General features: G+C 39.8%; 1 pseudogene; it reads left to right on the top strand.

The window, feature by feature from the left end:
- Positions 1-9,771: 9,771 nt before the first annotated feature.
- LOC113248076 (tigger transposable element-derived protein 1-like) lies at positions 9,772-12,096 on the top strand (annotated as a pseudogene).
- Positions 12,097-12,336: the final 240 nt, after the last annotated feature.

Below are 12,336 nucleotides of genomic sequence, written 5' to 3'. Positions count from 1 at the left end.
GTCCGTGCCGTTCACCTGGTTCACCTGCTGCCGCCCACAGACTTCCCTAGAGGTCAGGGCTGCAGCGTATCGGCCCCTCCCCTCGCAGACCCAGGGACCTGTAGTTCTTACCACCCCCGGCTCCTCTGTGCCCGCGCCCTCCGAGGCGGAGGACTAGAGACCTGGCGTAGCTGGCAGTCGTGCCCGCTCTCTGAAGACCTTTTAGGAACAGCAACGGCCTGAATCACTTTTCCTAAAGGCAGAAATCGTATTATGTTGCCCTGTTGCTAAAGACCTGGGCGGGCTCTGAGCTCCACTTCTTTGTACGCTTGCCCTTGGGGCGGGCCTCTGCCATTTGCCAAATTTGGGTGGATTCTAAAGTACAAAGGAAGCTACTCCTCACACGGGTAATGTTCAGTCAGAGGCCCTGTAGCAAAGCTAATTTTGGAGCTCCTTTTCTCTGTGGTACGAGCAGCCCTCCTCCCTGGTGTACCAGAATGACAAAGTCCTTGGCTTCGGTCTGGGTCTAAATCATCAGAGGAAACTCTCCATTGGCCACCCTCATTGTCATTTTTCCTTTCAGAGGCTCGTCTGGGACTTTTCTGCCACCTGGCTCCACTCAGTGCCTTTGCCATACATCAGACGTTTTATTAACCTTGAACCACAAAGTGAAAGGTCTCGTGGACTCAGTCCCTCTTCTCTCAAACTCTCTGGAAACGGGCAGTCGCGAGTATCATAGGGGATTTGAATGCGGTGACGTTCTAAGGAGTTTACTTTAGTTCATCTTTTCAGTTTTATTCTTTGCAGAGAGGTCTCTGTGCACGTGCGCGTGCATGTCAGCCCCTCAGACAAGTCTTCATCTTGTGTACAATGCACACGTCAGGTTCGTTGCTGTCTTGCTTTTCTCCCCTCTTCCTTATATCTTTTTAGATGTGGAAGGATCTAAAGATACAATTTAGCTTGTATTCCTTCAGCTGTGGGTAGGCTTCATCCTGAACTCATTCTAGTTCAGAAACACCTTGCCATTTTAGGCAGGGACATAAATGGAGACTACCTGTCCCTCCATCTACCCTCTATAGCTCCCAGAGCAACAATTAAAATTTTTCTCTTATCATCCCATAAAAAATCAAATAGCCTATTTTTGTCCCTGGCCTAGACCAACATGTCACAGGCTCTCCTCCATTTAAGGACCAGACGAAGAAGCCAGTACATGCTTAAATCGTATTGGACCTTTGTGGTCCCAGATCTCTAAAGTGTGGAACCATAACCCCAAGGATGCTCATAATTAGCTCTCAGGACTTTTGATGTTTTCAAACACCCGAGAAGAAAAATTTCAATCCTGTAGTTGCTCATGTCTGTTTGAGGCTGAGACTTAACAAAAGACACATTCTTAATTTCCTCCAACAGAGATCAGCAGAGGTCGAAAAGCTGCATTAAGGACTCCAGGGAGAAAGAATGAGGAAGGAAGGATTGAAGGAAGGAGGGAGGGAGGGAGGGAGGGAGGGAGGGAGGGAGGGAGGGAGGGAAAGAAAGGAAGGGAAGAGAAGGAAGGGAAGGAGAAAAAAGGCAAGGCAAGCTGAGGACAGGAAAATCAAGGAGAGGCCTTTCTCGATCCCTGTAAAAAGCCGACATAAGAGCAGAAACCTTCTCACAGAGAATTTTATCCTCAAGGTACTAACACCCAGGTTTTTGATCCTGGAGGGGGCAGACCCCACAAATGATAGACTTAGAAAATCTACCAGACCTTTCCAGAAGAAGTCTATTTTTATTGAAATTATAACTCCACCAGCTAAACCTTAAATTCCAAATAATTAGAAATAACTTAGAATAACTCTTCAGAATAAGCCTAGATCACAAAAGGACAAAGGCGGAAGAATGGCTGACATCAAACAGTATCCTATTCCACAAGAAAGCCTGGATATATATTGAAATTGAAATACCTCTTAGGGGAAGCAACCATCTCCGAAAATCGCTTGGAGTGCTAAATTTGATACAAACATACATTTATTGAATTAAAAAGGATATCTTTAGATTTCAGGGTCTCAAGAATGAAACTGTTAAAAAATACTCAGTTGAAATCATGGACGTTTCAACTAGTAACATTACGAAATGTAAAGAACTTGTGTTTGACTATTTTTCCTAGCAAGTATTAATGTGTTTCTAGCCAGGAAAACAGGATGACATTGTAAATATCCGTATAAGGCTAAAAACTACAGACGGTTCCAGACTAACGACGACTTGACTTACAATTTTTCGACTTTACCATGGTGCGAAAGCAATACGGGTTCAGTAGAAACTGTACTTCAAATTAGGAATTTTGATCTTTTCCCGGGCGCGCTGTAGGTGGTAGCCATGCTCTGGTGATGCTGGGCGGCGGCAGCCACGGCTCCCTGTCACTCCGCAATCAAGGGTCAACAGCCCCTACAGTGACGACCGTTCTGTACCCATACAACCATTCTGTTTCTCACTTTCAGTACTGTAGTCAATAAATTACCCAAAGTAGTCAACACGTTATTATAAAATAGGCTTCGTGTTAGATGATTTTGCCCACCTGCAGGCTAAGGTAAGTGTTCTGAGTGTGTTTAAGGTAGGATTTTCGGTAAGGTAGGTGTATAAATGCATTTTTGACATAATATTATCTACTTATGATGGATTTATTGGGACATAACCCCATTGTGAGTTGAGAAAGTTATGTATATTTAAATCAGTAATTCTTTCACCTGGCCCTGCTAGATTTGAAGTCAAAAAGAGAAATTTAACTTTGGGGTGAAAAAGAAAAAAACGACAACAATCCCCGAGGTAAAGAATATATAGAAGATTGAGGCAGGGAGGAAAAAAGTGGCAGCTTTATATTTGTATCATTAGCAAAAGCCATGATTCTAGAAAAGTCAGAGTCAAATCAACTATTCTTCCCTTCTTGGTTAACAAATTATCTGTGCCTTTTAAATATCCCATGTTGATTAAAATATATTGTACACTAAAACTGCAAAAATTAATACTTTGCCCTAAATTTAAATGCTATTGTTTTGTGGGTTTTTTTCTCGGTAGAGTTTAATGCAATTACTACAAAAAGAAGTGGGAATGTTGGGCATGATACATTTTGACTGCATGAAGAAATTGGATTTCGACTTTAAGTATCTAAAGTTTTCTACTAATGTTTTATAAAATATAGACAAAACTGAAATCTATTACAATAAAGTATGTTACAAGTGGAAAAACTGATTTTTTATGAATTAGTTCTGGGAGGAATCTCTAAGTATATGATCCTTATTAAATTTTACTGATACATCCCCCTAATAGCTAGCTAGCTGTGTATTTATATTCTATCTCAATAGACACTAGGTTTTCTCTTTTTTTAATTAGATTTTAGAAGTATGAATTATGGTAAGTTTGCTGCAAATTTTGAGTTCTTTGGTAGGGCTATCTTTAATTAAAATAAAGATTCATAGATATACATATATACACACATATTTATGTATTATATAAGTTATAGAAATTAAAATTATATCCTCTCATAATAAGAGTCAAAAGAGGATTTTGGATAAAAACTCAAGAGCCTGTATTTACACTTAGTTCTTTGGTAATCTAACTTTGACTACGAAATCATTTGGCTCTTTATGCCACAAACTTCGTTATTACAATACATAGCACGAATATTGTGTTGATAAGGAATGTCGCATGGTGTAAAAAAGAAGAGTTTGTCATTTTGAAAAAGGAGCAAGATAAATTTAAAATCTTTAATATCAGAACCGGATTTAGAAAAGTTGCTATGTATTTGAATATATGAAAATATGATGGTTCTAATATCACTAGAAATTAAATAGTAGGAAGCAGATTTTCTTTTTTTGTGTGCCAGCCAGCACTGAAATATATAAATCTTGCACTTATAAATATACATTATCTCATTGTAGATGAACCAGATGGTGGTGAAATGAAACTCGTGTACAAAATTTTGGATACTGAGCTGCTCAAGCTTTCCTATCATCTCAAGGTAGAATGGGAGTGTGGACTTCACCCTCTTCCACAAGGTGAGCTCTGCCACCAAGAAAAGACGAGGGGCTTAAAACAGTCCCCTTGTGAGAACTCTAAGCCGTCAGCTTTACAAATGCAAAATGTCTTTAAATTGAAAATGAACTGAAATTATTGAAAGAACTATCCAGGGAAGCTCCTTCATGGCAAAACTGAGTGAGAATTTGTGAATGAGTCAAGAGTAGAGAAATAGGACTATGTGTACCTGGTAGCAATAACATGCGGGGCTCTGGGGGTGGAGGTTTTGGAAAAGGGGTAACCTGCGTTTAGGCAAGAAGGGTGCATTGCCTGAAAAAAATTTAGAAACAATAATACAATTGACGAAAAGCTGGTCTGTTTTTGTTTTTTTTTTTAAGATTTTATTTATTTATTTGACAGAGAAAGAGAGAGCACAAGCAGGGGGAGAAGCAGGCTCCCCGCTGAGCAGGAAGCCCAATGCAGGGCTGGATCCCAGGATGCTGGGATCGTAACCGGAGCTGAAGGCAGATGCTTAACCAACTGAGCCACCCAGGAGCCTCAGTTGGGCTGCTTTTTATTGTAACCGTGTACGAACACAGTTCTAACCATGTTAACGATAAGATGTTTCTCCCATGGGGCAGACGGCTCCCACTGTCCTCCCCTATCTTGGTATACCACTCTCTAGTGGGGTGCATTTTAAGCACAGAAAAGACTCCGTAGAAAAACCTTGAGCATGATTCAAGAGTGCTGTTATTGGCATTGTTATTTAAAAAAAAAATTTTTTTTAAGATCACCAGGTAAGTACTTTTGTTTATTTTCTCACAGAACTTAGATTTTGATATAAAAAGAAATGGAGATATAATTTTAGAATTAAAAAAGTAAGTAGTACTTTTACTGAGTAGTAAAGCATCAGTGTGCGTGTGTTTCCTGAGCTTGGTCCAGTGATAAGATCCGGAAGCAACGTTTTACCATTATTTATCTTAGTGCCTAGATCGTTAAGTTAAAATCTCTGATGCTTTTTCTTTTTCCTACTGAAACCTACGCTTTTAAATCTGGAGCAGGGACACTGTGAGCCTAGAACAACTAGTACAAGAAAGCAAAACATTTTTCAAAGGTTCATGGAGCCATATCAAAAGGGCACCGTGTTAACTCAGGGGCTCCAAGGCCAAAATTGCTACAATGTGAGCATCCAGGAGAATATTAATTATGGTGGACTGAAAACTATGAAATTTATGAAAAGCCACACTCTACAACATTACACAAAAAGAGAAAAGTTAATCTGAAATGTTCTAAAGAAAGAAAATAAAACATACTTTTATTAAATCTTGTCACTGGATCATGGTGGTATTTTTAATTCAGTTATTGTATCAGTGAATAATACAGAAATTAATGAATGTCAAGTAAGTCTGTAAGAAGGCACTTCTGACTAGAGGGGACATGTCATTAGAATGACCCCATAAGTTGTAACAACCGGCAAGGCAAAGCCATTAAATTAAAATTTAATGACACGTCATTTCAAATATCCATATGAATTATATTGTCCTAAGAATATAAAAAATGGGAAAATCCACTAAGTTCTAAGTTTAAATAATTTAAAAGTTATTTACAGCTAAAAGGAAAGTTCATTTGTGTGAGTTAGGAATCAAAATGCTATATTGAATCAAATGATCGGACAGGACAGGCACATAGGGTTCTGTGAGCAGAGAGAATGAGGGAATGTGTTTAAGCAGTAAGCGTTAAGCCCAGGGAAATGAGCAAAAGATATACTTATGTGAGTTATAGAACCGCTGATACAACAGTTACAAAGTTCAGGGATGCTCATAGGGTCATGACTAAGGATCTTCTCAAAATTTTAGTCCAAATATCAGGTAATTACCTCAGTTACCTGCAATGGTAAATGTTTTCCTTATGTCAATCAGCTCCCAACTCTTGGAGGATTTGAATTTAACATTAAAAAAAGAAAAAAACTTTAAACAACTCAAAGCTCTAACATTAATACATTTTAATTAATTAAGAAATAATCTGTGTGGGGCGCCTGGGTGGCACAGCGGTTAAGCGTCTGCTTTCGGCTCAGGGCGTGATCCCGGCGTTATGGGATCGAGCCCCACATCAGGTTCCTCCGCTATGAGCCTGCTTCTTCCTCTCCCACTCCCCCTGCTTGTGTTCCCTCTCTCGCTGGCTATCTCTGTCGAATAAATAAAAATAAAATCTTAAAAAAAAAAAAAAGAATCTGTGTATATTTTCTACTTTGTATAATTATAAACTAAAATGAGTTATCATGTTAGGGTAAATCTAATGAGAAATAAGTTGAATAATTGATTTAGACTTATGATTTTAAATTAGAATCCTACTAATTTACGTTCAGTATTATAGCTTTTAAAAGAACTTAAGTTCGGCCCTATTTACAAACTTAACTTATTAAAGCTATAATAATTACTCCTAAGGAAGTCCTTATGTGAATTACTTAAAAATGTAATTGAAGTACTTAAAAAGGAAATCAGCTTAATAAATACAACTTAAACTATTCTAATATACATGATAAATTAAGTTTGTACATGGGACCAACTAAGTATTGCTTAAAATTTCCTGAAAGGAAATTATTCACATATTAGAATTAGCAGAATCTGTAAGATAAAAGGAAAAGCATAGGAAAGAGCCCCTATTTTTTTTTTTTTAATTTCCTCTCTGAGTTTTAGCCTAAAGGAGAAAGAAAAAAAGACCCATGGCATCACAGTAGACAGAGAATGGCACAGGGAAACCTAGAGGAACTGCGTAGAGAGGCAGGACCTGTGCCCTGCCCCAGACTCCTCACCGTCCACCTCCCGCTCTCTCAGTCCCCCGAGCCCTAGCTGCTGCAGCAGACAGAACCTCGTGCTGCACAAACGCCAGTTAGAAAAAATGTTACAGTCTTAGGAAAGAACCTCAGGTTTTACTGAACAAGGACTGTGCATGCCTTCGTATGTAGGTTACCCCCTCTCCGCCTCCATCCACTTGTCCCTTACAAGTGGCTTTTTACAGTTTGCTAACTTGAGACTCCATGAACTCCCCTGCCTCCAGCCGTCCCACGAACTGGAGGGGTATTCTTAAGTGGAAATGGTTTAAAAGGAAGCCTGACAGTTGATGTGTTAAAGGAACAGCATGGTGGTGGTCAGACAGCCTCGGAGGTAAACACTCATCCTTCCTACCTATAAAATAATTATTCATGAATTTGTTATTCTAGCTTTACAGGAGGAGTCGGTGGTATTTTATTTCCACAGTAATGTCTGTGTGAATATATGTATCAATACCCACTTTCCATCTGCAAAGGAATTAAGGCCACTGTGAGCCTGTGGCATAAACTTCAAGCAGACAATACAAACATGGAACCCTACATCAAAAACTGATGTACTGTATGGTGACTGACATGACATAATAAAACAAAGAAAACAACACAAACGGGATATTCAGTCACTGAATAAATAAGAGCTTATTATATTTCTAAGCATGTGCTTCTTCATTTCTTGTATTTCTCAATCTGTTAGATGAAACCATTACAAAACTCTTATGGTCCATCTTGTTCCACTCAGTGATAATGGTGTGACCTTGTACAGGTCACTTAACCTCCATGAGCCTCATCGAATTGATCAGTGGAGTGAATAGCTCCTAACTCACAGAGCAGTCACGAAAATGTAAAAACGAGGTAACAAACATTCACATCTACAACAGGGAATCGCTGGCGTGTTGATGGTGCCTGATAACCATGAGCTCGATTTATTAGAAGTTGAATATAGAATCGTAGAGAGAAATAACTGATGGAGCATCTATGATTGAAGCACCAGACGAGGGAGGGAGGCAGGCGCTTTACATACCCGCTGTCATTCAGTCACGGTAACAACTGTGTGAAGAGCTACCATTATCTTTGCAGTGAGAAGCCTGAGGCTCAGAGAAGTATATGAATTTCCAAAGACCATATTGCTCCTCAAGGACAGGGTGAGGATGGGATTCTAGTTCTGTCAACTTCCAGAGATGGCTCTTCCAGTCTTTCTATCTAGAAACTGAATCGGAGAAAGAAAGAGGTCGAGTGGAGAGGACAACTGACAGGAGCAGATTGCACAGAGTTTACAGTCTTGGGGGAGCAAGGGGGATTTGAGTAAGAGGGTGCCAGGCAGTCCAAGTCACAGGACTGAGGAAGAGGACAGATGTTTTGTCTTCTCCTGGGGTTCTTAGCCTAAAGTCATCATGGCCATGATGGCCAATAGTAAGACTATATTATTATACTCAGGCCATTTTGCAGACATGTAGAGACATTTTTGGGTCCCCATTCTATACCATATCAAACATATTAAAATGCTTCTAATTCTATGATAAATGAAACACTTAGCAAACTTTTGAAAGATATTTTTGTTTTTGAGATTATTTAGGCTCTGAGTCGTGTTTAATTTATAGTAGGCTATGATTTCTCCAAAATCATCATGCATACACTCAGGATTCTTGTGACCTGAGTCATAAGACATGAGCCTACAAATTTATTCCAAATGTGATATTTTAATGAAGATTAAACTTAAATATTAACAACTTTGGCAGGTTTTGTATTTTTGAGATGTGTAATAAATGTTTATTAAGTTAAAATTTTCTATTATTTTAATATTGTGGAACCAAATTTTTTTAAGGTTTTAGAGCCATACTTTCCAGTATAGTAGCCACTAGCCATATATGCCTGTTGAGCACCTGAAATATGGCTCATGTGAAATTGAGGTATGCTGCAAGTAGGCAACATACACTGGATTTCAATGACTTAGCACAAAAAGGATGCAAACTATCTCATTAATTTTTATACTTATTACCTAGTGAAATATTTTAGACATATTGCCATAATATATATTATTAAAATTTTCTCACCTTTTAAAAAACTTTTTAGATGTGTCTACTAGAAACTTGAACATACCATATGTGGCTTGCATTACATTTCTACCACTGGACACCACTGCTCTATTCATGGATCATAATGTCTAACGGTTAAAATGGTCCTGACCCTATACACGAAAGTTTGCTGATACATCTGACCTCACCTTCCGCCTGAGAATCTGCACACGTTTTGGCATGGAGTAGATTTCTCTCACTACCAATATTCAAAACTCTAAGAAATAAATGTAGTATTTTATTATCTCTATAAGAAGTTTTAATTTATAGTTTGGGAATTTCCACAGCATCTATATTTTAGAGAGAAAACAAATATTTCACACACACACACACACACCCCGCACACACTGATTTCATACTTACTCCTTCCTGCACAGTTTGAGTGTAGATTTATTCAGACTGTATGTAAACATAATGGATTTTACTTAGTTTTCAACATTTACTGAGTGTCTGTTGTTTGTTACAAGCACTTACTTGCACAAGCATACCTTGTTTTATCGCACTTCACTTTATTGTGCTTTGCCGATGTTGCGTTTTTTACAAATGGGAGCTTTGTAGCAACCATGCGTCCAGCAAGTCTATCTGGGCCATTTTCCCACTTTGTGTGCATTTGCTCACTTTGCGTCTCTGTGTCACATTCCAGTAATTCTCGCAATATTTCAAATTTTTTCATTATTGTTGTGTCTATTCTCATGATCTGCGATCAGTGATCTCTGATGCTGCTACTGTCATTGTTTCGGGGCACCATGAAGCACGCTCATGCAAGACACGAACGTAACCGATAAATGTGTGGCTTCTGACTGGTCCACAGCCCAGGAGGTCCGCCGTCTCTCCCCCTCTCCTCAGACCTCCCTATTCCCTGAGACACAACAATATTGAAATTAGACCCGTTGATAGAATGCTACAATGGCCTCTAAGTATTCAAGTGAAAGGAAGAGTCACACATCTCTCACTTTAAATCCAAAGCTAATCATGATTAAGCTTAGTGAGGAAGACGTGTTAAAAGACAAGAAAAGCCAAAAGCCCAGCCTTTTGTGCCAAACGGTTAGGCAAGTTGTGAATGCAAAGGAAGGTTTCTCAAAGGTAATTAAAAGTGCAACTCCAGTGAGCACATGAATGATAAGAAAGTGAAGCAGCCTTATTGCTGATATGGAGGAAGTTTCAATGGTCTAGATGGAAGATCAAACCAGCCACCATATTCCCTTCAACCAAAGCCTAATGCAGAGCAAGGGCCTAACTCTCTTAGTTCTATGAAGGCTGAGAGGTGAGGAAGCTGGTTCATGAGGTCTGAGGAAAGAAACCATCTCTAGTATGTGGAAGTGCAAGGGGAAGCAGCAAGTTCTCCAGAAGATCCAGCAAAGATCATTAATGAAGGTGACTACACTACGCAACAGATCTGCAGTGTATATGAAATAGCCCTCTATTGGAAAAAGGTGCCGTCTAGGACTTTCACAGCTAGACAGAAGTCAATGCCTGGTTTCAAAGCTTTGAAGCGCAGGTTGACTCTTTTGTTAGGGACTAATGCCCCTAACTTTAAGTGGATTTTAAGTGGAAGCCAATGCTTGTTGACCATTCTGAAACTCCTAGGGCCCTTAAGAATTATGTTAAGCCTGTGTTCTATAAATGGAACAACAAAGCCTGATGACAGCACATCTATTTACAACATGGTTTGCTGAATATTTTAAGCCCACTGTTGAGACCTACTGTTCAGAAAAAAGATTCTTTTCAAAATATTACTGCTTATCGATAATGTACACGGTCTCGCAAGAGCTCTGCTGGAGATGTACCATGAGATTAATGTTATTTTCATGCCCGCTAACACAACATCCATTCTGCAGCCCATGGATCAAGGCGCCATTTCAACTTCTGAGTCTTATTATTTAAGAAATATGTTTCATAAGGCTATAGCTGCCATAGACAGTGATTCATCTGATGGATCTGGGCAAAGTAAATTGGAAACATTTTGGAAAGAATTCACCATTCTAGATGCCATTAAGAGCATTCGTGAGCCATGGGAAAGAGTCAAAATATCAACACTAAGAGGAGTTTGGAGGAAGTTGATTCCAACCCTCATGGATGACTTTGAGGGGTTCAAGCCTTTAGTTGAAGGAGTACCTGCAGATGTGGTGGAAATAGCAAGAGAACTAGAAGTAGAAACAGAGCCTGAAGATGGGACCGAGTTGCTGCGATCTCACGAAATTTGAACAGATGATGAGTTGCTTCTTATAGATGAGCAAAGAAAGTGGTTTCTTGAGATGGGATTGAGACAGAGTAGGGACGGGAGCCAGGGCCCCTCCCCAAACCCTAAACTGATGTAACTATTCCATAAAAATAAAATGCCCTAAAAGAAAACACTTAAGTCTGACTCTTTTGAGCAATACACCCTACAGGAACGCAGAAAACACTATGTCCGCTTAAAGGAGGGAGTCAGCCGACCAAAAGAACTAGTGAAATCCAGACCAAACCAGTCTGCACCAGGCCAGACTCCCAACACTGGTATTCGAGTGTGCACGGTGACTACCAGGCGTACACCGAAGTGACATCTCCCTCGTTACCATGCTAACAATCACACCCAGCCGCTGCGGCTTAACATGCTAATGAGACATGCAACGTACGGCAAAGCATGAAAGTAGGCAAGTGCCAAGGGACAGCCCACCTCTCCATGCTTAAATGTCACCCGTCCCCCCAACCCCAATTTTAAAAACTCACTCTGACCTCTCCAGGGAGTCAGCCTGAGGATTCTTCCTCTGTGCTGTGTCCTTCATGCTCAAGCATAAGGCCCAGAAAGCCTTGTCTGAAAACTCCCTTTTGGCCTCTTGTCGAGTTCTATTGATTAGGGTCCCTCCAAGGGCCCAGGTTGGTAACAATCAATTCCCGGCGAAGATGCTATGATGACTGTTGAAATGACAACACAATGTAGCATACTGCTTAAACCGAGTTGATAAAGCAGCTGCAGGGTTTGAGAGGCTTGACTCCAATTTTGAAAGAAGTTGTACTGGGTCTAAAATACTATCAAACAGCATCATATCCTACAGAGAAATTGTTCACAAAAGGACGAGTCAATCGATGTAGCAAACTTCATTGTCTTAGTTTAAGAAATTGCCGCAGCCACCCCGACCTTCAGCAACCACAGCCCATATCAGTCTGCAGCCATGACCATCGAGGCAAGACCCTCCACAGCAAAGACACTGTGGTTCACTGAGAGCTCAGACGGTAGTTAGCAACTTTTAGCAACATTTTTTAATGGAGGTATGAACATTTTTTAGATATGATGCTGTGAACACACTTAATAGACGACGGCATCATGTAAACATAACTTTTATATGCCCTGAAAATCAAAAGAAAATCCTTTGACTTGCTTTATTGAGATATTTTCTTCATTGTGGTAGTCTGGAACTGCACCCGACATGTCTCCAAGGTATGCTTGGATCAAGTCATTAATCCCCCAGACAATAAGATAAGCACTATTCC

Source organism: Ursus arctos, unplaced genomic scaffold (assembly GCF_023065955.2).
Source record: "Ursus arctos isolate Adak ecotype North America unplaced genomic scaffold, UrsArc2.0 scaffold_1, whole genome shotgun sequence".
Lineage (NCBI taxonomy): Eukaryota > Metazoa > Chordata > Mammalia > Carnivora > Ursidae > Ursus > Ursus arctos.
This window is presented reverse-complemented; position numbering and strand designations above follow the sequence as displayed.